Raw genomic sequence first — 23764 nt, 5'->3', positions numbered from 1 at the left:
AAAAGGATGGGGAGGGTTCTTATAGTGCTGCAGGAAGATCCTGAACTCAACTCCTCCTATGTATACAACAAACCTAAAACTATACATGAATAATTTCCTTGGAAAGGGACATAAAAACTTGGTAAAAAGAACTTCACAACAAAGGGCAGAACATCAATACAGACATGAGGCAGAGGATGAGAGAGGCAAAGACAGTCTCACCAAGGAAAACCCCAATACCAGCCGTGTCAATTCACAATCAGGAGGCACCAGAAGGTACGGATCTTTTCTCTGAAAAGCGAGGGATCTGAGCTCCACATCAAGCACTCCAACCCCTAGATCCTGCACAGGAGATGAGCCCCCAAAACAACTGTCTTTAAATAACAATAGAAAATATGTCCAGGAAATCTACAGAACTTCTGGGAATAGACAACCACTCTTAAAAACACACAGGTAGATTTACTCAACCCAGGAATCAGCACAAAAACACCTGATTAAAAACTGCATAGACCATAAGTGATGAGGACCCACTTTCTAATCCTGAAGTATCTTCCAGAGACCATAAGCCAATCAGAACACTCCCCAGGGACTGAACCATCGGCAGGAGCCTTTTCTAAGATTTATTTTTTATTGAGGTAACCTTGGCTTATACCATTACATAATTTCACATACACAACATGATATTTCTACTTGTGTATACCCAACAGTGTGCTCACCAAAAATTTAGATTCCATCTGTCAACACAGTTAACCACCTTTATCCATTGTACCCTACTCCCCTCCTGTCCCTTCTCCTCTGGTAACCATTATTCTGTTCTCTGTATCCACATGTTTCTTCTGGTTTGGGTTGTTCACTTATTTTTTGTTTCTATATTTCACATAAGTGAAATCTTACAGTATTTGTCTTTCTCCCATGCGACTTACTTCACTGAGCATAGTACACTCAAGCTCTATCCATGTTTATGGCTGAATAGTATTTCATTATGTGTGTATACAAATACATATATATCACATCTTCTTTATCCATTCATCTATTGATGAGCACTTAGATTGTTTCCACATCTTGGTGATTATAAATAATGTGGCAATGAACATGGGGGCAGAGTTATCTTTTCAGATTAGTGTTTTCATATTCCTTAAATAAATACCAGAAAGTGGGCTAGCTGGATCATACGGTAGATCTATTCCTAATTTTTGAAGAATGTCCATAATGTCTTCTAAAGTGCCTGCACCAATTTACAGTCCCACCAACAGTGCATAAGGTTCCCCTTTTCTCCGTATCCTCACCAAAATTTGTTATTTCTTGGCTTTGCAATAATAGCCATTCTAACTGGCATGAAGCGATATCTTATTACAGCTTAGATTCGCATTTCCCTAATAATTAATGATGTTGAACACCTTTTCATGTGTCTGTTGTCATTTGCATGTCTTCATTGGAAAAATAACCATTCAGATCATCTGCCCACTTTTCAATGCATTGTTTCTTTTTGTTGCTGTTGAGCTGTATTAGTTCTTTATACATTTTGGATATTGACCCCTTATCAGATACATCATTTGCAAATACCTTCTTCCACTCAGTAGGTTGTCTTTGTTTTGTTGATGGTTTCCTTTACCGCACATAAGTTTTTAAATTTAATGTAGTCTCATTTGTTTACTTTTGCTTTTGTTTCCCCTTGCCTTAAGAAACTAATTTAGAAAGATATTGCTAAGACTGATGTCAAGGAACATACTACCCACAGTTTCTTCTAGGAGTTTTATGGTTTCAGGTCTTACATTTAAATCATTAATTCATTTTGAGTTGATTTTTGTGTACAGTATGAGATAGCAGTCTAGTTTCTTTTTTTTGCATCTTGCTGTCAAGTTTTCCTAGGACTATCTGTTGAAGAAGCCGTCCTTCCTCCATTTTATGAGCTTTGTTCCTTTGTCATAAATCAGTAGTCCATATATGAGTGGGTTTATTTCTCAAATCTCTTCTACTGCTAAGTGTATCTATTTTTCTGTCAACGTCATGCTGTATTGCTTACTATGGCTTTTCAAAATAGTTTGCCATCAGGGAGTGTGATACCTCCAGTTTTGTTCTTTTCTCTCAGGATGCTTTGGCTATTCAGTATCTATTCAGTATCACATGGAGTATATGTGCCTCCATATAAATTTTAATATTATATAAAGTTCATAATTTTTGGCTTTATTTCTCCTGGAATGTTGACAGGATTGCACTGAATCTGTAGACTGCATTAGGCAATATGGCCTTTTTAATAATATTAACTCTTCCAATTCATAAGCATGGAATATCTATTTATTTGTGTCTTCTTAAATTTCTTTCAACAATGTATTATATTTTTGAGTTTAAAGGTCTTTCAAATCCTTACTTTCATTCCTATTTTATTATTTTATTGCAATTTAAATAGGATTCTTTTCCTAATTTCTCTTTCTGCTAGCACATTATTAGCATATAGTAATACAACAGATTTCTGTATTTTTATTTTGTATCCTGCAACTATACTGTAATTATTATTTCTTTTCTTTCTTTGGCTTATCAGGATGTGGAATCTTAGTTCCTCAACCAGGGATCAACTTGTGCCCCTGCAGTGGAAGTGTGGAGTCCTAACAAGTGGTCTGCCAGGGAATTCCCCTGTATTTATTTCTAATAGTTTTTTGGTGACATCCTTAGGGTTTTCTATTTATAAAATCATGTTATCCACAAATAGTGATGAATTTACATCTTCTTTCCAATTTGGATGCCTTCTACTCCCTTTTCCTGCCTGAGTGCTCTGGCCAGGATTTCCAATACTATGTGGAATAAGAATGGCAAGAGTTGGCATCTTTGTCTTGCCCTGATTTTAGAGAGATCGCTTTAAGCTTTTCACCATTAAGTATGATATTAACTGAAGGTCTGTTTCATATATGGCCTTTATTATGTTGACGTATATTCCTCTTAAACGCACTGTGTTGAGAGTGTTTATCATAAATGAGTGTTAAATGGTGTCACATGCTTTTTTCTGCATTTATTGAAATAATCATATGATTTTCAGCCTTCATTTTGTTAAAGTGGCATATCACATTTACTGATTTGTAGATGCAAATTTTTTTTAAAAAAAAACCACTGAAATGTACACTTTAACAGTTGAATTTTCTATGCAAAATATCTCAACAAAGCTTTTTAAAAAAAGGACTTAGAATTTCCAAAATTTCAGTTACTACTTTCATACTTGTCCTAACTACCATCTGTACTATTATCTACATAACATTTCTCTATCGAAAGAACTACATTTTGACTTAAATTTTAAAAGGAACCATAACACCACCAGAAATGAAAAATCTGCTAATATAAAAAAATGAATATGGCAAAATACTGAGAGTGCTACTCAAATTAAATTTGAGAACTCCAGGCTACAGGAAAACAATGGCCAAGCAGAAAATAGAGTACACACACACACACACACAAAAAGTTAGTAAGCAGGGAATGAACACTAGGACTAACTGGGCCCAAGGTTTCTGAACAGGTTGCTGCCTGTGATGAACTGAAGTCTCACTTGTCCTACCCTGCCCTGCAGTCCCAGAATGTACAGACACCTGAGAGTCCTAGACATAAAAATGTGAAGACTGGCTCAAGTGCCAGGAAAGGCATCTGTCCTCTCTGAGTTCAGGCGCACAGGTTCTGAAAAGGCGAGAATCAAATGGCAAGCCCAAAATAGGAGGAAGCCTGCTATCAGCACGACTCTAAAAAATACAGGCCCAAGTAACCAAAGTAACGACAGTACTTCTATCTATGAACTGTTTCGTGTTTGTCAGTAAATCCTAGAAAAATCAGGGTTTCAATCAGTTACTCTCCAACATTCATAAAATTTATCACTCATGTTTTTGCCTCTTCTAAAATAAAAGAAAATCTTGAGTATTTACTTTCTGAGACTGGAACTTAAACAATGCTGATGTCAGCACACTCAAAACTATTGGTAATTTTTCACATTTGCCAACTGGAAAATAAGTGTATAACAGTAAAGTAAGTATTCTGAAAAGCAATACAGACATTTTATAATTCCAAGTTATTTAATGAGGTTTTCAATTCTGATCACTCCTATATTTATTGCCATGAATACATTAACTAAGAGGTATTTCAAGCTGGTTTTAGAAAAGGCAGAGGAACCAGAGATCTAATTGCCAACATCCACTGGATCACCGAAAAAGCAAGAGAGTTCCAGAAAAACATCTATTTCTGCTTTATTGACTATGCCAAAGCCTTTGACTGTGTGGATCACAATAAACTGTGGAAAATTATGAAAGAGATGGGAATACCAGACCACCTGACCAGCCTCTTGAGAAATTTGTATGCAGGTCAGGAAGCAACCGTTAGAACTGGACATGGAACAAGAGACTGGCTCCAAATAGGAAAAGGAGTACATCAAGGCTGTATACTGTCACCCTGTTTATTTAACTTATATGCAGAGTACATCATGAGAAATGCTGGGCTGGACGAAGCATAAGCTGGAATCAAGACTGCTGGGAGAAATACCAATAACCTCAGATATGTAAATGACACCACCCTTATGGCAGGAAGTGAAGAACTAAAGAGCCTCTTGATGAACGTGAAAGAGGAGAGTGAAAAAGTTGGCTTAAAGCTCAACATTCAGAAAACTAAGATCATGGTATCCAGTCCCATCACTTCATGGCAAATAGATGGGAAAACAGTGGAAACAGTGGCTGACTTTATTTTGGGGGGGCTCCAAAATCACTGCAGATGGTGACTGCATTCATGAAATTAAAAGACGCTTACTCCTTGGAAGGAAAGTTATGACCAACCTAGACAGCATATTCAAAAGCAGAGACATTACTTTGCCAATAAAGGTCCATCTAGTAAAGGCTATGATTTTTCCAATAGTCATGTATGGATGTGAGAGTTGGACTATAAAGAAAGCTGAGTGCCAGAGAACTGATGCTTTTGAACTGTGGTGTTGGAGAAGACTCTTGAGAGTCCCTGGGACTGCAAGGAGATCCAACCAGTCCATCCTAAAGGAGATCCGTCCTGGGTGTTCACTGGAAGGACTGATGTTGAAGCTGAAACTCCAATACTTTGGCCACCTGATTTGAAGAGCTGACTCATTTGAAAAGACCCTGATTCTGGGAAAGACTGAAGGCACAAGGAGAAGGGGACAACAGAGGATGAGATGGTTGGATGGCATCACTAACTCAATGGATATGAGTTTGGGTAGACTCCGGGAGTTGGTGATAGACAGGGAGGCCTGGCATGCTGCAGTTCATGGGTTGCAAAGAGTTGGACATGACTGAGCGACTGAACTGAACTGAACTGAAGAGGTATTTATTTTCTTCCATAAACCCATGCTTCTTTGAAAATATCAAAATTACCTCTCCTTTCCAACAATATATTAAAAACGAGCTTGACACATAGAGAAATCTTTACAAATGAAATATGATGTCTGAGATTTGCTTCCAAAAGAATAGGAAGCAACAGCTTTTGTGGGGCAAGGCTGTCCATGCATAGGTAATTGCTGAAATAGATTGGTACATAGAAATAAATTTTTCTATTCTCTCCACTTCGCATATGTTTTCAAAATATATAATAAACTTACTTTAGGAAGTTATCACTAAAATGTAGAAATTATTTTAGTAAAGTTTCATGAAACCTTTAGTGTTTCATGTCACAGAGCAAAAAAATACTTCCTTCTAATATTTTTTAAGGATGTCTCCACCAATGGACTGTAGATCTTTCTCTTTATATTCCGTAAGACCTACTGCCAAAGCCAGACAGATGTTTGTGAAAAAGGTTACCATCCCGGCATAAAACTGGAAACAGATTTTTATTAGTGACTTGTTTCTTATACAAGCCATTGGCCATTTTCATTTCTACAATTTCAGAAATGCTGATTTCACAAAGGATATTAGACTGCACCATTACAGAAAATCCTATTTATCTTCCTATTAAATACTACTACCACTTTCTAAGTGTTTAAAGAATGTTCCTATATGATTTCCCAAAGAATTTTTGCTTCTTCTTTAAACTAGGTTGGGTTGTGATTGGGTGTGAAGGTGAAAGAGGACAATGTCAATCCCCTTCATATAGTGGTTAAAAGAAGGAATTAGTGAAGTCAGTATCAAATCAACATGTAGAGATTCTTAAATATCTGTGAAGCTGGAAGAACAATTTTTAAGTCTATGCTTAAAACACTAGATCCTTTGGAGCTCAAGTAACCAATTTTTTCATAACTGTATCTATATAGCCACACTGACTATGCTTCCATATAGATCCACCAGGTAAACTGACCTAAACCATCAGGGTTCAGAGAATGAAAAAAAAAAAAATGCAGCTCAAGGGAGTGGGGAGAAAGAAAGAAAAGGAAAAAGCATATGCTGAGTGTTTAATATGGGCCAGAAGCAGTTCTATGGAGAAGGCAATGGCACCCCACTCCAGTACTCTTGCCTGGAAAACCCCATGGACAGAGGAGCCTGGTGGGCTGCAGTCCATGGGGTGGCTAAGAGTCGGACACGACTGAGCAACTTCACTTTCACTTTTCACTTTCATGCATTGGAGAAGGAAATGGCAACCCACTCCAGTGTTCTTGCCTGGAGAATCCCAGGGACGGGGGAGCCTGGTGGGCTGCCGTCTATGGGGTCACACAGAGTCAGACACGACTGAAGTGACTTAGCATCTTAGCAGAAGCAGTTCTAAAGCTTTAGACACCTCATTTACTTGCTATCAACAAACTTGTGAGATAGACAATAATATCCATATTTTACAGGTGAGGAAACCAAGGCTCAGAAAAATTTGTCTGTCAAAGGACAAGTAGGAGAGCTGGGATTCAAACTCAGATCAGTTTGCCTTCAAAGCCATTAAGCCACACTTCCACTGACACCTTTTGAAATCATAATAAAAAATTGACTCTGTAATTAATATTAATTCCTTAGTGGATATTATTCAAATCACTTCAATATGCAGCATAAATCAATCTGCCACGAACATATTTTGAGGAAAAGTCGTATTTAACAACAACGACAAAAAAAAAAGACAAGGACCAGAGCATCAATATAAACCAGAGTGGGACATTGGTCAGAATACCAACCTTAGGTTTAAAAAGCTTAATTCCAGATGAACCATTTACCAGCGGCTGACCTGGGGCAAGGAATGACCTCAGTTTCCCCACTGGTAAAATGTACAACGCTTATCCCGTTCTTCCACCTCGGATCGTTGACACTGATGGGAACGAAATTGCTAACGCTGGTGAAATCAAATGTGCTTATATATAAGGAATGACTCTATTCAATAAGATATTATACTGAAGAGCTATTTTCATGTTAGAATAACTTGGCACAAATAGAATGAGGAATACAGTTCACCAACAACAGGAAGAAGCTGCTCTCAAGCGGGCGGGCCCCATCTCAGCGGGAGCCACTTGACAGCAGCAGGTGCTGCTTGGAGGACCAGTTTTCTGTCTGCTTTCAAACAATCCGGTCCCTCACTGGCAGGGGAGGGAAGGCGCGAAGGAGGGAAGGCGCGAATGAAGGGCTGGGCAAGGAGCACCAAAAGAGGCAGAAGGTTAGGTTCTACTACCCCCAGGTGCCAGGCCCTGGTTAAACTCTTTGCCCCTCCAGGCCTCAATTCACGCATCTGTAAGACGCAGAGACCTTTCCCGCCCTGCTTCCCAGGCAGAGCTAATACCCCAGTCAACGTGCAGGAAAAGCGTGGTAAACCCTGCTGAGAATGACACGGTGACGATCACCTGTCAAATGAAAGGCTGGGAGGACGGCTCCTCCGTTAGCCCCTAGTAGTTTGGACATTCCGAAAGCGTCGACCCGCGGCCGCCCTGGGCCGCCCCTCGGATGGAGTAACGCAGCCCCCCGCCCACCTCTCGGCCCGCGGGGTGCGCGGAGTCCCCTGTCGCCCACACCCCTAGATGAGTCCGCAGGGCAGGCCCAGAGCCTGCCCACCCCCGTCACCAGGCCTCATCGAAGGACCCCACGGCCCTCCCGATCTGCCGCGGCTCCCCTCCCCCAGCAGTGTTCCCTGTCCCTCTCCGTTCGCACTCCCAGGTGAGGGGAGGGGGTGAAAGGGCGTACCCCGCCGCCATTTTGTCCCCTTGGCCCCCTCTACGCCTTCCGCCGACCCGCACCCCAGTCCAGGATCTCCCGGCTCTGCGTAACGCGCGCCCCTCGCGGACACTCACCCCTGGCCGCCCTGCGCAGTTCGGGGCGGCTCCGAGCGTCCCGCCGGGAAAGGGGCGGGGCGGGGCGATTACGGAGGGGCGGGGCGGCTGGCCGGCGCACCACGTGACTCCCAGCTGCGGCCGCGCCCCTCGGTGCTCCACTTGCCGGCAACCCGCGCGCAAGCGCAGCCAGCTTCCCGCCGACGGGCCGCCGAGGCGGGAGGTAGGGCGTGGGTTTCTTTCGTGACCCGGGTGCGGCTGCTTCTCGGGTCTGTTCCCTTCCCCAGGCCGTGCTTGCATCCCACTTTTGGCCACACAGTTGTTTCTCTCACGAAATCAGTCCCTCCCTTCCCTCTGCTTCCTTTATCACCATAGTCTGTCCCATAGATAAAGAACCTAGAAGTCCGCCTCAGAAATCTGTAACTCTGAAATTGCTTCAGAAAAGTGCAAACACAGCTTACCCTCTGCCGCAAAGCTTTATTCGGCACCGCCCGTGTGCCAGACTTGAAAGGATCAAAGTACAAAGGCATAACAATTGTGTTTTCTGTACTTCAAAGACAAACATACGAATTAAGTAATCCAGCGGTGTCAGAACCATTCAGACCTTAATTATCACGTAAGTATTACCCCATTCACTTCTCAGCCGGCCGAGAAACTCAAGCTCATTATAGCTTTCCCTCCCCTTTTTTACCCACAGCATGCAGGAAGTTATGGAATCCAATGGGGTCTACCTCGCCTCTAGACTGTAAGTGCTGTGAGGGCAGGAACCACACTTTTGGTGGTTCAGGCCGTTCCCAACTTCTGCCTTCTTAGAAAACTTGCTCTTTCATTTAACAAGTGTTTTTTGAGCACCTACTGTATGTCGGATGCTATTCTAGATGCTTGGATTTAATAAGTAAACAGAACAGATAAAAATCCGTGCCTTCCTAGAGCAGGGTAGAGATGATAATTAAGTAAAATGAGTAGGGTAAAGAGCACATACTGCCCTTTCATAAAAGGTGGTTAGGGCCTTATTCCTCTTACCATTGTCCCCTTTCTCCTGTCACTCTCATTTCCGTAAGCATCTGAACAACCATTTCCATCTTGAAATCTCTCACCCAACCCACCAAACCCCGCAGAACTGAGCTGAACAGCAAGCAGTAAAGACTCTGACTTTGGGTCAGGTCATGTAAGTGTGTGACCTTGGGAAAATTACTAAACTCTAAACTTCATTTTTTCTCATCTGTAGAAGGTAGTTTTAAGGTACACCTTAATGGGTTTTTATGAGTCTTAAATGAATCAATTTTTAGAAAGCACTTAAAATAGCTTAGTGTACAGTTAGAGCTAATTGTACCAGTGACTGTTTATTTTTTTAATTTTGCCTTAAAACAAATATGAGGTAGGTACTATCACATAGAGGGTTCCCTGGTGGTCAGATGGTAAAGAATCTTCCTGCAGTGCAGGAGCCGTGGGTTCAATCCCTGGGTCAAGAAAATCCCCTGGAGAAGGGAATGGCTACCCACTCCAGGATTCTGGTCTGGAGAACTTCATGGAGAGAGGAGCCTGGTGGGCTACAGTCCATGGGGTTGCAAAGAGTCAGACACAACTGAGTGACTAACACTTTAACTTTCCTTTTTTCTATCCTAATTTCCCAGGTGACACTGGTAGTAAAGAACCCGCCTGCCAGTGCAGCAGACATGGGTTTGATCCTTGGTTCAGGAAGATCTCCTGGAGAAGAAAATGGCAACCCACTCCAGCATTCTTGCCTGGAGAATCCCACGGACAGAGAAGCTTGGCAGGCTATAGTTCATGGGGTTGCAAAGAGTCAAACATGACTGAAGTGACTTAGCACACAGGCAACTGTCCCTTTTCCTTTAGCTGCCTGTCTTGCCCCACCTCTTGACTTCTGACACACTGGTCCCTCCAGTATACACCTGCTCTTCTTTTCCACCTGGCAAACTCCCTCTCACCTCTGGGACCTCAGATAACCCTTCTTGCACACCTGCAGCAAGCTTGGCTGCTCTCCCCACTGGGCTTCCAAAGCACTTTGTACAAACTCTCATAGTTAGATCCCCTTGAAAACAATGAACAAGGACTCACTCAGTAAAAACTAAAGTGTACCATAAGACTGGAATTGAATTACAGAGGACTTCAAAACCAGCCACTCTTGCTTCTCTCAGGTGAATCCCCTGGCTTCACTGCTTCTTTCTGCTTTCAGCAGTAGGAGAGGAGAAGCCAAGAGATTTCTTCTCTCTTGCTCTCCCTCGAGCATCATCTCCAGTGGTTAACACAGCATCTCTGTGGCTCCAACTCCAACTGGGAACCTCCTGCCGTGACTCTAGATTCTGCCTGACAGCCTTAGCTTTGAGGTTCTGATAACATCACATCTTTCCATTGTTCATCAGGAGTTTAATTTGCTCACCTGTTTAACTTGAATGCACTTATCACCTCCAACAAGTGGAAAATAAAATTCTAGTAATCCAGGGCAAGCAATGGTACATTTGCTTAAATTAGTATCTGCAGTTGCTTGTAAGAAAATGCCAGATGAAGGTAAGGAAATAAGAAAATTTGGAGCTACTGTACTTTGCTATGTGTTATTCATGATAATTATAAGGACTACAGAGTAGGCTGACAACTTCTCAAGCATTAGGCAGCTTAGAGAGGGAAAATATTAAATTCAGAGCTTTAAACTCTCAGCTCAATGTGTGATCAGAGAACCAGAAAGCTTCTACAGTATAACCTTCTACCTGCAGGGTTACGGTTAGGGCGTGAAGAATCTCTTGTTTCTTACCACTTAAGGACAGACCATGGTTGAGGATCAAAACCAAATGTATTTGTTCAAGTTGCTAAAATGTGATGATATTGAATTCACAGCCTAAGTCACTGCCTTAAAGTTAGGACATCAACTGGAAACTAGCATGGTCCTGTGACTTACGATGGGGACATTTGAGGTGACCTCCCCAAGCCCCATCTCCTTACTGACCTTCCCCAGTTGAAAGAATATATATGCAGCAGTTGCCTTGAAAAGAGCTATCTGCTGCTGCTGCTGCTGCTGCGTCTCTTCAGTCATGTCCGACTCTGTGCGACTCCATAGACAGCAGCCCACCAGGCTCCACCACCCCTGGGATTCTCCAGGCAAGAACACTGGAGTGGGTTGCCATTGCCTTCTCCAAGGCATGAAAGGGAAAAGTGAAAGTGAAGTCGCTCAGTCGTGTCCAACTCTTCGAGACCCCATGGACTGGCGCCTACCAGGCTCCTCCATCCATGGGATTTTCCAAGCAAGAGTACTGGAGTGGGTTGCCATTGCCTTCTCCGAAAGAGCTAACTATTCTCCCCCAAATCCTATCCCCCTACCACCTCCAAACCCACTTCTAAAGTTAAATCCAGGGAACCAGGAGAGAATTATAAGGTATATTCCAGATAATAAATAGATAAATGAGCTTATACACCCAAAAAATTACAGTATCTTTTGTATTTACATTAGCAATAGCCTGGAAAACTGTATCAGAGTAGATTCTAAGGGTATTACAAAAGAAAGGCTAGAATATAATATGTCAGATTAAACACAGGTGTCCTTCTGCTCTTAATGTTCTAAAGGGAGCACCTCTAGCAGCCTGCCTGATCTGGTTGGTTGAAACCAGGATTCAGTAGTGGCCTACCTTCAGTGAAACTAAGCAGTCAGAATTTCACTCAAATAATGGGGAGAAGGAGGGCTTCCCTGGTAGCTCAGTGTAAAGAATCTTCCTGCAGTACAGGAAGTGCAAGTTTGATCCCTGGGTCAGGAAGATCCCCTGAAGGAGGACATGGCAGCCCACTCCAGTATTCTTGCTAGGAAAACCCATGGACAGAAAAGCCTGATGGATCCACGGGGTCACAGAGTTGAACTCAACTGAATTGACTGAGCATGCACAATGGGGAGAAAGAAATGTAAAGACACATAAAAAAGTCAAGCTACAGGGTCACACATGAAAGAGTCGAGGTGACGGGAATGTTGGAGTTAATTTATTGTGTGTAACCTGCTCACCCTTCTCCTGACTATATTTTGTAGAAGGGGTCAGAGGGCACTAAGACACTGAGAAAACATTAGTGAGAGAAACACAGGCCTCCTTGGAAGCTCTGCAATGCCTCTCCTCCTTGGACCAAGGATGACTGAAATGGGTTTCCTGGTTTCAGTGGGAATGTTGCCAGAGTGGCAGGGGCCATGTGCCAATAATAAACCATAGAGATAAGGAGCCACAGTTACCATGATGGACCACAGTGTTCAGCAGGGGCAGAGTGGCAGTCAGAATGTTTTGATCCTCAGGGACCTGTGGGGGTACCAACTTGACGACAGGGTCCCTAGGACTGAAATATTAATGGATGGGTAGCCTACTAAAGTTTTGCTTGATATACACAACCTGGAAAACTAACGTTCTGGTACACAGAAACCTCACTTGAATTGTCACAAAAGGAAGTCTTGGCCCCTAATTCAGTTCCTGGTTATAGTACATACCAAGGGTCCAGTGATTAAAGGAGAAACTGGGTCCTCTTGAGGAAGGACACTGCAACATTGTCACAACTGTATACCATAAATCTTTCTCTAAGACTTTCCCCAAAGGACCTGTGGCTTTTAAAAGAATGAGCATGCACTGAGGGCAGGGACATATCCAGACTTTGAAGGATTATTAGACACTGATCTGAATTTATGCTAACCCTCTGGGACCCCTGGATAGATTGAGGGCTTCAGGTAACCAGATAATAAGCTTACATCCAAGTCAATCACACAGAGGGCTCAGAGAGTTCTGTAAACCCATCCAGGTCCTAAATGCATGTTTAGACTAAATAGGCTTGGCAACTGGCAGATTTCCTGCACTAGCTTCCTGACCCATGCAGAAAGAACTGTTAATGGTAGGCAGAGCCCAGTGGCCCCTGGAACTGCCCTTCCCGAACAAAATGGTAAAGTGAAACTGAAAGTGTAAGTCACTCGGTCATTTCCAACTCTTTGCGACCCCATGGACTGTACTGACCATTGAATTCTCCAAGCTAAATGCAGTATCACAGCCCTCTGGGAATTGCAGGGATCGGTGCCACCATCAAAGATTTGATAGATGCAAAAGTGATGAGTCTCAGCTCACCTCCGTTTAATTCCTGCTTTTGACAGTGGCAAAACTAGACAGAAATGGAGATTATCCAAGCTTCTACTCAGGAGATTTTGAAACATTGTTTATATGTACCACATCTTCTTTATCTGTTCCTTTGTCAATGGACATTTGGGTTGCTTCCATGTCCTGGAGAAGGAAATGGCAACCCACTCCAGTATTCTTGCCTAGAGAATTCCATGGACAGGGGAGCCTGGTCGGCTGTTGTCCATGGGGTCGCACAGAGTCAGACATGACTGAAGCAACTTAGCATGCATGCATGCATTGGAGAAGGAAATGGCAACCCACTCCACTATTCTTGCCTGGAGAATCCCTGGGACAGAGGAGCTTGATAGGCTGCCTTCTATGGGGTGGCACAGAGTCTGACACGACTGAAGTGACTTAGCAGCAGCAGCAGCATGTTTTGGCTATTGTAAACAGTGTTGCAATGGACATTGGGGTGCACGTATCCTTTGGATCATGTTTTTCTCCAGATGTATGACCAGGAGTGAGATTGCAGGGTTATATAGTAGCTCTATTTTTAGCTTTTTAAGGAACTTCCATACTGTTCTCTCATGGTTGTACCAAGTAACATTCCTGCCAACAGTGTAAGAGGGTTCCCTTCTCCTCCACACCCTCTCCAGCATTTGTTTTTTTGGGTTTTTTGATGATACTCATTCCGGTTGGTGTGAGGTGATATCTCACTGTAGTTTTTATTTACATCAAACTGTTGTTAATAGGCTGCAGGCCTTGGGGTCGCGAAGAGTCAGACACGACTGAACGACTTCACTTTTCACTTTCATGCATTGGAGAAGGAAATGGCAACCCACTCCAGTGTCCTTGCCTGGGGAATCCCAGGGACTGGGGAGCCTGGTGGGCTGCCGTCTAAGGGGTCGCACAGAGTCGGACACGACTGAAGCGACTTAGCAGCAGAAGCAGCATTGTTAATAGATAAACATAAATCATGATTCCTTTGTTCACAGATACATTCTTAATACCTAAAACAGTGTTGAATGTGTGATAGGTGCTTAATAAATATTTGTCAAGTCAAAAACAAAACAAAACAAAACTAGGCAGCGACTCCACTTGCACCTTTTGATCCAGATATGGCATCTTTGCTGAGACACATCAACCTAGTCCTGCCCATGTAGTATGCAGCAGTTGATCTGGCAAATCATTTTCCCCTCAAATCAATTAGCAAAGAAAATCAAAGCAACACATTTTCATATGTCAGGAACAGTAACTGACTTTTACAGTTTTACTTCAGGTCCATGTCAATTCTCAAATATTGTCACAGTGTAGCCCACATGGACCTTGACCATCTGGACATCCCGTAGAACATTCATCTGATCCAGACACTAATAGCATCTGTTGACTGACTCAGTGAACAGGAAGTAGCAAATATTCTCAGTAAGATACATAAATGCCAGAGACACACAACTTCTATGAAAGGAGTATTGCACTATTCCTGTACAGCAGTGGTTCTCAACAATTTTGTCCCCTACTGAACATAGAGGAGGCAATATCTGGAGACTTTTTTGGTTGTCACAGCTGTAGGGAAGGGAGTTAGTGGCTATTGGCATCTTGTGGGCAGAGACCCAAAGATGCTGCTAAACATCCTGAAATGTACAGGGCACCTCCTCACAATTGAGAACTGTCAAGTTCAAAATGTTCAGATGAAGAAGTCAAGAATCCCTGTGTTAAAGCTAAAGACAGGTTTTTGTACCTTGTGCATCCGAACACTAAGAAAGAAGCACAATCATAGTGGGCCCATTTGGATTTTGAAGGCAACATACACCACATCTGGATGTATTTCTCTGAGCCATTTACCGAGAAACCTGTGTTCCCAGAAAATAAAAAGGCTCTGCAGCAGGTCCAGGCTCTGCCAATCAAGTCTAATAATCCAGAAGATCTAAGTTTCTGTGACGAGTGAGGAGGCTTTATGGACCCCTGCACAAATCCCGATAAGAGATTCAAAGCACAGGACCTCAAGTGTTTTACACTATACCATGCTCTCTTATGCTAAAAGAGCACTAGATTCTGATAGACTGGATCATGATGACATAAAGACTGATGTTCTCTGATCTGCCAGTCTTGAAGTGCCATGACATGAGGCATGTGCATGTGTGCTAAGTCACTTCAGTCATCTCCAGCTCTTTGTGACACATGGATCATAGCCCGCAGGCTCCTCTGTCCCGTAGACTCTCCAGGCAAGAGCACTGGAGTGGGTTGCTGTGCCTCCAGCAGAAGATCTTCCCAACCCAGGGATCGAACCCAAGTCTCCTAAGTCTCCTGCAATGGCAGGTGGGTTCTTTAACACTAGCACCACCTGGGAAGCCCAATATTAGACATACATACCAACAAACCATCATCAATTAAAAATAGCATAGAAACATTACCCTTGATTGGGTCAGGAGGACACAAGTAAGTGGCACAGGCAGATGGCAGGGACTCTAGGGCCTCATGAGGAGCTCCCTATGACCATCACTTAGAGGAAAACAAAGCAGAATAAAATAAAACTTGGGCCTAGTTTGAAGATGGGCCTGCACCATATGTTGGCATCAGCTGGAAGTGGATTGTAATTATATTACCCAGGAGCAGCTTTGAAAGAAAATGTGAAAATCAACTCTCCCAGTGGGGAGAGCTTTGGGCAGTACATGTGGATGTCCACTTAGCCTATAAGGATCATGGTCCGAGGTACAAATCTACTCTGGCTCATAGGTAGTAACTAACATTTGCCTATTGCTCAAAGACTTGTAAAGAATAATATTGGAATATTGGTAACAAGGAAATCTATGGAAGAGGAATATGAATACCATGAGTAACCATGTGTACATGCTCAGTTGTGTCTGACTTAGCAGTCCCATGGACTGTAGCCCATCAGGCTCCTCTATCTAAGGCATTTTTTAGGCAAGAATACTGGAGCAGGTCGTCATTTCCTTCTCCAGGGTTTCTTCCTGGCCCAAGGATCAAACCCTTGTCTCTTGTGTCTCCTGTGTCTCCTACATTGGCAGGCAGGTTCTTCACCAGCTGAGCTACTAATGGATCTCTCAAAATTGGCCAACAGTATTTTTGGGCTTTCCTAGTGGCTCAGAGGGCTTCCCTGGTGGCTCAGCCAGTAAGGAATCTGCCTGCAATGCAGGAGACCCAGGTTCAATCCCAAGGTTGAGAAGATCCCTTGGAGAAGGAAATGGCAACCCACTCCAGTATTCCTGCCCATAGAATCCCATGGACAGAGGAGTCTGGTGGACTACAGTCCATGGGATTGCAAAGAGTCAGACTGAAGTGACTTGGCATGCAGGCATGAAGATTTTTGCTTCTCATTTGAAAGCTTACCCAAAGGCATCCACTGAAAAGAAAGTTCTTCTACCATATGATTCAGCAAGCCCACTCCTGGTCAAATATCCAGAAAAGATGAAAACTCTAATTGGAAAAGATGAACATGCACCCCAATGTTCATAGCAGCACTATTTATAGAAGCCAAGACATGGAGGCAAACTAAATGTCCATCAGCAGATGAACAGATAAAGAAGATGTGTGTGTGGATACAATGAAATATTAGTCATAAAAAGAATGAAATATTGCCATTTGCAGGAACATTAATGAACCTAGAGATTATCATACTCAGCGAAGGAAGTCAGGCAAAGAAAGTCAAATATCATATGATATCACTTAAATGAGGAATCTAAAAAATAATACAAATGAATTTATTTACAAAACAGAAATAGACCCACAGACATAGGAAACAAAGTTATGTTTACCAAAGGGGAAAGGGAAGTTGTTGTTCAGTTACTCAGTCATGTCTTGACTCTTTGTGACCCCATGAATGGCAGTGTGCCAGGCTTCCCTGTCCATCACCATCTCCCAGAGTTTGCTCAAACTCATGTCCACTGAGTTGGTGATGCCGTCCAACCATCTCATCCTCTGTTGTCCCCTTCTCCTCCTGCCCTCAATCTTTCCCAGTATCAGGGTCTTTTCCAATGAGTCACCTCTTTGCATCAGGTGGCCAAAGTATTGAAGCTTCAGCTTCAGCATTGGTCCTTCCAATGAATATTCAGGGTTGGTTTCCTATAGGATTGACTGGTTGGATCTCCTTGCAGTCCAATGGACTCTAAAGAGTCTTCTTCAACACCACAGTTTGAAAGCATCGATTTTTCGGTGCTCAGCCTCACCCATCAGCAGAAAATGGAAACAGAATAGGGAAGGATAGATTAGAAACTTGGGATTAGCAGATACTAATTACCATTTATAAAATTGATGAAAGAAAGAAGAAAAACAAGGATTTACTTGTGTAATAATCTATAATGGAAAAGAGCCTGAAAAATAAGGAAAATATACATAACTGAATCACTTTGCTGTACACCTGAAACTAGCACATTATTGTAAATCAACTATACTTCAGTCGGTTAATTAATTTTTAAAAACAGAGGAAGCTCTTAATAATCAGGGAGAAGACCCATTTTGTGAGTGTTTGTTGGCTCCATTATTCAGCCTCCCAGTCTTTGTTCACCAGGCTTGTGTACTAGTAGCCATGGCAATAGGGATAAGGGGTCCACACTGTGGACTTTCCTCCCCAAGGCAGAAAGCTCAGACTGCAAGAGCAGAAGCCAATATTGAACCCTTGTTATGGCACTATTCCTCAGGGCGCTGAGGGCATGCTGATTATATTAGACCGTTTCCATCAAAATGGGCCAGAGATTTATTCTCACTTAAATAGATACTTCTTTCTTCTTTCCTTATCCAAAATGGTTCTACCAGCAGCAAGATCTGTGGAGTTATGGAATGTGATAATTCCATGACTCATTATCATTATATCCGTATAAGATTGCTTCTCACCAAGGATCTCATTTGAAAGCAAGAGAAATTGGCTCAGACTCTTGTTTTTCACTGATATTACCACGTACCCCATCATCTGAGAACATCTAATCCAACAGATTGATGGAATGACCTACTGAAGTCATAATTACAGCACTGCGTTTGTGCTAAGTAGCTTCAGTCATGCCCAACCTTGTGACCCTATGGACTGTAGCCCGCCAGGCTCCTCTGTCCATGGGATTTTCCAGGCAAGAATACTGGAGTAGGTTGCCATGCCCTCCTCCAGGGGATCTTCCTGACCCAGGGATTGAACCTGTGTCTCTTACATCTACCTGCATTGGCAGGCGGGTTCTTTAACACTAGCACCACTTGCTGCTGCTGCTACTGCTGCTAAGTCACTTCAGTCGTGTCCGACTCTGTGCGACCCCATAGACGGCAGCCCACCAGGCTCCCCCGTCCCCGGGATTCTCCAGGCAAGAATTCTGGAGTGGGTTGCCATTTCCTCCTCCAATGCATGGAAGTGAAAAGTGAAAGTGAAGTCGCTCAGTCGTGTCCGACTTGCAGCGACCCCATGGACTGCAGCCCACCAGGCTCCTCCGTCCATGGGATTCTCCAGGCAAGAGTGCTGGAGTGGGGTGCCACTGAGCACCACTTGGGAAGGGCCAATTAGAGCACTACTTGTGGGACAAATCTCTGAGATCCAGTGCTACCAGGATACTGTTTATGCTCTGAGCCAGTGACCAACAGATGGTGCTGTTCCTCTTACAGTCACAATACCCAGGTTCTGGGAATTATTATACCTAATAAGCCGCTGACAAAATTTAGTTTCCCTTCTCCCAGTCATAAATTCCTCTTTTTTTTAATAGGTCTTGATTCCAGTCTTAGTTTGTGTTTGTGTCCTAAGACAGAACCTTGTGTCCAGGCAATTTATCTGGAAGATCACTCCAATGAGCACAAGTGATGAAGGGAGGAAAATGAGTCATAAAAAGAAGAAAAGACAATAAGGTGTGTAAGGATGAGAAAGTAATCACTCATGGGAAACTGAAGCTCATTATCACCAAGAAACCTCTGAAAAACAGTATGGAATAAACTTCAGAATTGTCCTTTTGGAGGACAGGAAGGCAGGACATATACCTACCAAGTCCAATTAAAGGACATTAACTCTGTCACATTTCTGGGCTTTCCTTTGGCAGAGTGTGAGAGAACCTAGAAGGAGAGACTAGAGAAGTGGGGGGAAGCTTTCATTGTGCAGGTAGCCTCTACTGCGGTTGCGGGTGACTCAGATGGGCCAAAGGGATATGAAGAGAAGCGTCTACCTCATCTGCTATATCCCCAAGGGAGGCATGCTTTCATGACGGGACACAATGATGGTCCAATTGAATGAGAAATTGAAACTGCCACCTGACTATTTTGGGGTCCTTGTGCCACTAATCTAATAGCCAGAGGAGAGGTTACAATACTGGATGCAGTGGTCTGTTCCGATTAACAATGAGGACAGAGAGGATTCTATCTGGTACCTAGGAGGAATCACTGGGGCATCCCTTGTTTTTCCATCTCTAGTAGAAAAGATTAAACAAAGAACCCAAAAAAGGCAAGACCACTAAAAATTTGAATCCTTCAGGAATGAAGCTTGGGGTCACTACCTAGGTAAAGGGCCACAACCAGCTAAAGCATAGACAAAGAACAATAGAAGCACAGAATGAACAGTGAAAGGAGGAAGTAATAAATATCACCTCTAACCTGATGACCAGTTGCTGCTAAGCTGCTAAGTCACTTCAGTCGTGTCCAACTCTGTGCGACCCCATAGACGGCAGCCCACCAGGCTCCCCCGTCCCTGGGATTCTCCAGGCAAGAACACTGGAGTGGTTTGCCATTTCCTTCTCCAATGCATGAAAGTGAAAAGTGAAAGTGAAGTTGCTCGGTCGTGTCTGACTCTTAGCGACCCCATGGACTGCAGCCTACCAGGCTCCACCATCCATGGGATTTTCCAGGCAAGAGTACTGGTTATAGTGATGATTGACCGTTATGCATATTTTGTTCAGTAAAGTCTGATACTATAAAGAACAATATTGCATAGGAACCTGGAATGTTAGGTCCATGAATCAGGGAAATTGGATGTGGTCAAGCAGGAGATGGCAAATGAACATCGACTTCTTAGGAATCAGTGAACTAAAATGGACTGGGATGGGTGAATTTAATTCAGATGACCATTATATCTACTACTGTGGGCAAGAATTTCTTAGAAGAAATGGATTAGCCCTCAAAGTCAACAAAAGAGTTTGAAATGCAGTATTACAGCATGATCTCAGTTCATTTCCAAGGCATACCATTCAACATCACAGTAATCCAACTCTATGCCACAACCACCAATGTCAAAGAAGGTGAACTTGAAGGGTTCTATGAAGACCTACAACATCTTCTAGAACTCACGCCAAAAAAAGATGTCTTTTTCATCATAGGGGATTGGAATGCAAAAGTGGGAAGTCAAGAGATGCCTGGAGTAACAGGCAAGTTTGGCCTTGGAGTACAAAATGAAGCAAGGCAAAGAGTTTTGTCAAGAGAACATGCTGGTCATAGCAAACACCCTCTTCCAATCACACAAGAGATGACTCTATACATGGACATCACTAGATGGTCATTACCAAAATCAGATTGATTATATTCTTTGCAGCCAAAGATGGAGAAGCTCTATACAGACAGCAAAAACGAGACTGGGAGCTGACTGTGGCTCAGATCATGAATTCCATATTGCAAAATTCAGCCTTAAATTGAAGAAAGTAGGGAAAACCACTAGGCCATTCAGATATGACCTAAGTCAAATCCCTTATGAGTACACAGTGGATGTGACAAATAGATTCAAAGGATTAGACCCAGTAGACAGAGTGCCAGAAGAACTATGGATGGAGGTTCATAACATTGTATAGGAGGCAGTGACCAAAGCCATTCCAAAGGAAAAGAAATACAAGAAGGCAAAGTAGCTGTCTGAGGAAGCTTTACAAATAGCCAAGGAAAGAAGAGAAGCAAAAGGTAAGGGAGAAAGGGAAAGATATACCCAACTGAATGCAGAGTTTCAGAGAAGCAAGGAGAGATAAGAAGGCATTCGTCAATGAACAATGCAAAGAAATAGAGGAAAACAATAGAATGGGAAAGTCTAGAGATCTCTTTGAGAAAATTGGAGATGTCAAGGGAACATTTCATGCAAGGATGGGCATTATGAAGGACAGAAAAGGTAAGGACCTAACAGAAGCAGAAGATATTAGAAGAGGTGACAAGAAGACACGGAAGAACTGTGTCTTACAAAAAAGATCTTAATGATCTGGATAACCACCATGATGTGGTCACTCACCTAAAGCTGGACATCCTGGAGTGTGAAGTTAAGTGGGTCTTAGGAAGCATTACTACAAAGCTAGTGGAGGTAACGGAATTCTAGCTGAGCTATTTAAAATTCTAAAAGATGATGCTATGAAAGTGCTGCACTCAATATGCCAGCAAATTTGGAAAACTCAGCAGTGGCCACAGGACTGGAAAAGTTCGGTTTTCATTCCAGTTCTAAAGAAGGGCAATGCCAAAGAATGTTCAAACTACTGTACAATTGCACTCATTTCACCTGCTAGCAAGATTATGTTGAAAATCCTTCGAGTTAGGCTTCAGCAGTACATGAGCTTAGAAATTTCAAATGTACAAGATGGGTTTAGAAAAGGCAGAGGAACCAGAGATCGAATTGCCAACATCTGTTGAATCATGGAGAAAGCAAGAGAGTTCTAGAAAAAACATCTACTTCTGCTTCATTGACTACACTAACTTTGACTATGTGGATCACAAGAAACTGTGGAAAATTCTTAAAGAGACAGGAGTGCTAGACTACTTTACCTGTCTCCTGAGAAACTAGTATGTGGGTCAAGAAGCAACAGTTAGAACTGAACGTAGAACGACTAACTGGTTCAAAATTGGGAAAGGAGTACAAGGCTGAATATTGTCTCCCTGCTTATTTAACGTCTATGCAGAGTACATCATGTGAAATGCCAGGATGGATGAATCGCAAGCTGGAATCAAGATTGCTGGGGGAAATATCAACAACCTCTAGGAAATATCAGATGATACTACGAATATGTAAATGACACCACTCTTATGGCAGAAAGAGAAGAGGAACTAAAGAGTCTCTTGATGAGGGTAAAAGAGGAGAGTGAAAAAGCTGGCTTAAAACTCAACATTCAGAAAACTAAGATCATAGCATCTGGTCCTATCACCTCATGGCAAGTATAAGGGACAAAAGTGGAAGCAGTGACAGATTTTCCTTTCTGGGGCTTCAAAATCATTGCAGACTGTGACTGCAGCCATGACATTAAAAGATGCTTGCTCCTTGGAAGCAAAGTTATGACAAACCTATATAACATATTAAAAAGCAAAAACATCACTTTGCTGACAAAGGTCCATTAGTCAAAGCTATGGTTTTTCCAGTAGTCATTCATGTATGGATGTGGGAGTTGGACCATAAAGAAGCCCGAGTGCAGCAGAAGTGATGCTTTTGAACTGTGGTGCTAGAGAAGACTCTTGAGAGTCCCTTGGACAGCAAAGAGATGAAATGAGTCAATCCTATAGGAAATCAACCCTGAATATTCATTGGAAGGACTGATGCTAAAGCTGAAGCTCCTATACTTTGGCCACCTGGTGTGAAGAGCTGATTCACTGGAAAAGACCCTGATGCTGGGAAAGACTGAAGGCAAAAGAAGAGGATGGCAGAGACTAAGATGGTTACAAGCACCACCGACTCAATAGGCATGAATTTGAGCAAATACCAGGATATAGTAGAGGACAGGGAAGCCTGGAGTGCTGCAGTTCATGGGGTTGCAAAGAGTCAGGCACAACTCAGTAACTAAACAACAACAAAATGTGATTTGTCTAGTGAGTTGCCTAAATCCTCATTTCTGGGGATCCTGAGCTCCTGATTATCTTGCCATTATCAGGTCATGGTTGCTGAATTTTTCCGCTTACATTTAAAACTGACCATGGAATATAAAGAGGTTCCTTACTGGATCACCCAAGTGCCAAACGTTCCTGCTTGCTCCATACATAGCAACAGGTCCACCTCCTCATGATTATCAAAGTCATTTTCCCCCACAAGGTAGGAGCTCCTTTTCACTGGCACAAAGACCCCAAAGTGGCAAGGTGGCAGTCATAGTATTAAGTTAAATAGGATTCTTTGTTCCCTGGTGGAAGTGTACTCTTTCTGAAATCTGAGATTGACAGAAGCACAGGACCTAGACATTGTGGGGCCAGGAAGAACAAATTCTTCAAATGAATTTTTGGGAGTGATGGTGAGTTGGCCCTCCTACTTCCACTCTTTGATCCTCAAACTCATGTATTGTACATTGTATGAATACAGTACCATACAGTGACTATTGGTTTAAGGTAAAAAAGGATAGAGACCTGTCCTCGCAAATGTCTTCATAGGCAAATGTTCACTCTTTAGCAAGACACAATAGCATAACTGTAGATGATTTTCAAAGTTAAAATAAAGTGTAACTCTGCTCAAATAAAATTCTCTGCTACAGATATGGCTCTATTCTAGAACCCAAGTGGTCTTCACTATGACTCTCTTACCAGAATTGCTAGGATAAATATGGGGTTAATTCTAAATAAATATGGATTTATGAAATCAATAAACAGAAATTTATCATTTCTAAAGGTCCTATGGGATTCTTCTTACCTTTTTATGAGATTA

The 23764-nt window shown here is 42.7% G+C and overlaps 1 protein-coding gene across 6 annotated transcripts in view; it reads right to left on the bottom strand.

Moving 5' to 3' along the window:
• Positions 1 to 8264, bottom strand: part of SCAPER (S-phase cyclin A associated protein in the ER) — a 414652-nt gene extending 406388 nt beyond the window's left edge. Inside the window, exon 1 of one of the 6 annotated variants that reach the window (XM_044933045.2) lies at positions 8153 to 8264. The gene's annotated coding sequence lies outside the window, so the exon portion shown is untranslated. Of the gene's footprint in view, positions 1 to 7051; positions 7182 to 8045; positions 8067 to 8152 lie in introns of those variants that run through there. The other 5 variants (XM_025271386.3, XM_025271383.3, XM_025271385.3 and 2 more) reach the window with 5 other exon arrangements.
• Positions 8265 to 23764: the final 15500 nt, after the last annotated feature.

Source organism: Bubalus bubalis, chromosome 20, assembly GCF_019923935.1.
Source record: "Bubalus bubalis isolate 160015118507 breed Murrah chromosome 20, NDDB_SH_1, whole genome shotgun sequence".
Classification (NCBI taxonomy): Eukaryota; Metazoa; Chordata; class Mammalia; order Artiodactyla; family Bovidae; genus Bubalus; species Bubalus bubalis.
Note: the sequence above shows the minus strand (reverse complement) of the source record. Positions and strands in the feature narration are given on the sequence as shown.